The following is a 4,002-nucleotide window of genomic DNA, read 5'->3' as shown; positions in this document are numbered from 1 at the left end:
CTAATCTTTCCCTTTGGAATGTCTAACCCTTGTAGCGTTCTTCTAGTTTTCTGTTTGGGGAAAGTAAATGAAATCTTTGCAATTTCTTCATGGCCAGAAGTAGGCCTTCTCAAAAAAGTCTTTTTACATTTAGTTTGTTTGAATGTAAAGGTCATATGTTACATTCAAAGGTTTTGCCTCTATTATCTCTTTTTCTTAACTCATTCTTTTTTTCTTATGCCATTGATTTCTTAGTTACATTGTGGAGTTGCATTTTGAGATTCTGGATTTGGCTGATTTCTTCTTTGTGTTGTCATTTAATTTGTCTCTCTGATCCTGGACAACTGTGGTTAGATATGGAGTTTCAATAACTTAGGCGAAATTGTTTAGACAGTCTTTCATAGGTGCTGTGTACACTCCTAATGCATTACATCATGAGACAATTTCTGGCTTTCCGACTTACAGAATTGTTAAAACTGGCCATTTTGTTCAGGTCTGATTATTCCAGTTCCCATTATCAATTCCACCAACTAAAAAACTCTCTTTTATTCTATAGTTTGGGGATTTATTCACAATATTTGACATTTCCATTGGGATTCATAAATCATAATTTTCTAATTCTATCATTTTTTTTCCTGCATTTAATTAGAATTCTACTTTATAATAGGTGTTTCTCAATAAAATTTCTAAACCATTTTTCTTCCATTTTTAAGGACATCAAATTGGAATTTGGGAAGGGGACATTTATAGAAAAAGATAAACAAATGGAACCTAATTAAACTTAAAAGTGACTGCACAACGAAGGAAACTATAAGCAAGGTGAAAAGACAGCCCTCAGAATGGGAGAAAATAATAGCAAATGAAGCAACTGACAAAGAATTAATCTCAAAAATATACAAGCCACTCCAGCAGCTCAATTCCAGAAAAATAAGTGACCCAATAAAACACTGGGCTGAAGAACTGAACAGACAATTCTCCAAAGAAGACATACAGATGGTTAACACACACATGAAAAGATGCTCAACATCACTCATTATCAGAGAAATGCAAAACAAAACCACAATGAGGTACCATCTCACGCTGGTCAGAATGACTGCTATCAAAAAGTCTACAAACAGTAAATGTTGGAGAGAGTGCAGAGAAAAAGGAACCCTCTTACACTGTTGGTGGGAATGCAAATTAGTACAGCCACTATGGAGAACAGTGTGGAGATTCCTTAAAAAACTGGAAATAGAACTGCCATACATCCCAGCAATCCCGCTGCTGGGCATACACACCAAGGAAACCAGAATGGAAAGAGACACGTGTACCCCAGTGTTCATTGCAGCACTGTTTACAATAGCTAGGACATGGAAGCATCTGTCCATCGGCAGATGAATGGATAAGAAAGTTATGGTACATATATACAATGGAATATTACTCAGCTATTAAAAGAATGCTTTTGAATCAGTTATAATGAGGTGGATGAAACTGGAGCCTATTATACAGAGTGAAGTAGGTCAGAAAGAAAAACACCACTACAGCATATTAACACATATATATGGAATTTAGAAAGATGGTAATGATGACCCTATATGCAAGACAGCAAAAGAGACACAGATGTAAAGAACAGACTTTTGGACTCTGCAAGAGAAGGCGAGGGTGGGATGTTTTGAGAGAATAGCTTTAAAACATGTATATTATCATATGTGAAATAGATCATCAGTCCAGGTTCGATGTATGAGACAGGGTGCTCAGGGCTGGTGCATTGGGATGACCCTAAGGGATGGGATGGGGAGGGAGGTGGGGAGAGAGGGTCAGGATGGGGAACACATGTACACCCATGGCTTATTCATGTGAATGTATGGCAACAATCACCACAATATTGTAAAGTAATTAGCCTCCAATTAAAGTAAAAAAATGTTTTCAAAAAAATGAAATAAAATAAAAAACATTTTCCTATTAAAAAAGATGTATATGGTTTATATAAATCAGGTCATTCTTTTTCAATTTCAATAGCAATTTAGTGTTTAGAAAGGACTTAGAGCAGGTATATTAGAAGGAAATCATATAACTGCTTCATTTCTGCTTGCCATTAAAATTGATAACTTCAGCAACTCAGAGGATGATCCTGGACGTAATAACAACCCACAGTTTCATACTTTAAAAGCCTATTTAAATGCAGAAAAAAATAATGGTTCATTAAACTGGCAGGAACTTCAAAGGTCACCTGCTATACTTTCTATTTTTACTGATGAAGAAAATGAAGCTCAGAGAGATTGAACGAAGCAAAATAATGTTGTGGCCAAAGCAAAGGCTCTGAGATCATTACAGACCTGTGTTTGTTTCTTAACTCCCAGCTGACTACCTGCATGACCTTAGTCAAATTATTTAACCTCTAAAGTCTTTGGCTTCCTTATTTGGGTTAGATGACAGCTAAATAGGTAAGGCATGAGATACATCTAAGCAGTCTTGAAATAGCATAGCCACCTATAACAACTCAGTTCTTATAATGCCTTTCACAGACACTTACTGAGTGTGCTACGTCAGGCATGTTCTACATCCCAGAGATGCCATTTTTGTGGGAGGCAGAATAATGCCCAACCCCATAGATATGCCCAGAACCGGTGACCGTGTTACCATACGTGGCGAAAGAGAACCTGCAGCTTGAGTTCTGGCTCAAGATAGGGAGTATCTCCTGGATTAGCCATTGGACCCAACGTAAACACAGGTGTCCTTACAAGTGAAAGAGGGAGGAAGGAGAGCAAGAGTCAGAGAGGGAGAGGCGATGGTGGGAGCAGGGGTTGGAGTGGTGAAACTGTAAGCAAAAGAATGCGGGCCTTCTCTAGAAGCTGAAAGAGACAAGGAACAGATTCTCCCCAGAACCTTAGGAAGGAACGCAGCTTTACTGACTGCGGTTGTAGCCCTGTAAGATCCATTCCTGACTTCTGATTTCTACAACTGTTAAGATGATAGGAGATGGGTTTGACCCCTGTGTTGGGAAGATCCCCTGGAGAAGGGAATGGCAACCCACTCCAATATTCTTGCCTGGAGAATTTCATGGACAGAGGAGCCTGGCAGACTACAGTCCTTGGGGTTGCAAAGAGTCAGACATGACAGCGACTACCACTTTCACTTTTTTTCAGGCCACTGAGTTTGTGGTTATTCGGAACAGCAGCAATAGCAAACGTATGTAATCTTAATGAAAACACAGTTCCTAACTTCAAGAACACTGTATTACTGTTTAACTATTTTCAATTGGCCTATGTTACCTATTCTCAATTCAGTGCTTTTTGTGCCACAATATGTCCCTGTTACCAGCACTGATACATCATCACTGTAACATTATGAAAAAATTAATTGGAGGATACTTGTTTTACAGTATTGTGTTGGTTTCTTCCATCTTTCGACATGAATCAGCCGTGGGTATACATTGTTCCCCTCCCTCCTGAGCCTCCCTCCCACCTCCCATCCCATCCCACCCATCTAGGTTATCACAGAGAACCAGGTTGAGTTCCCTGTGTTATACAGCCATTTCCCACTGGCTATCTATTTTACATACGGTAATATATATGTTTCAATGCTACTCTCTCAATTCATCCCACCCTCTCCTTCCCCCACTCGGCTGTGTCATCTTTTCTCTGTGTCTACATCTCTATGCCTGCCCTGCAAATAGGTTTGTCAGTACCATTTTTCTAGATTCCATAGATATGTGTTAATATATGATATTTATTTTTCTCTTTCTGACTTACTTCATTCTGTGTAACAGACTCTAGGTTCAGCCACCTCACTAGCATTACTTTTTACTGTAACTTCTTATCGCCTGATACCATAGCTACAATTCTGAGGCTTAGCATCAGGTGAATTACCTGATATTGCTACTGGCTTCAACCTCTCCTTATATGCAAATATATTTATAAAAATCACAAGTCTGATGTATACTAACTGTATTCTTTTTGAATATGCATTAAGATATGTCCATACCCATTAAAATTATTGTTTCACATAGTCCCTCCCCCAAATTACTTTATAAACAGTCATGTA

This window comes from Muntiacus reevesi, chromosome 17 (genome assembly GCF_963930625.1).
Source record: "Muntiacus reevesi chromosome 17, mMunRee1.1, whole genome shotgun sequence".
Lineage (NCBI taxonomy): Eukaryota > Metazoa > Chordata > Mammalia > Artiodactyla > Cervidae > Muntiacus > Muntiacus reevesi.
Note: the sequence above shows the minus strand (reverse complement) of the source record.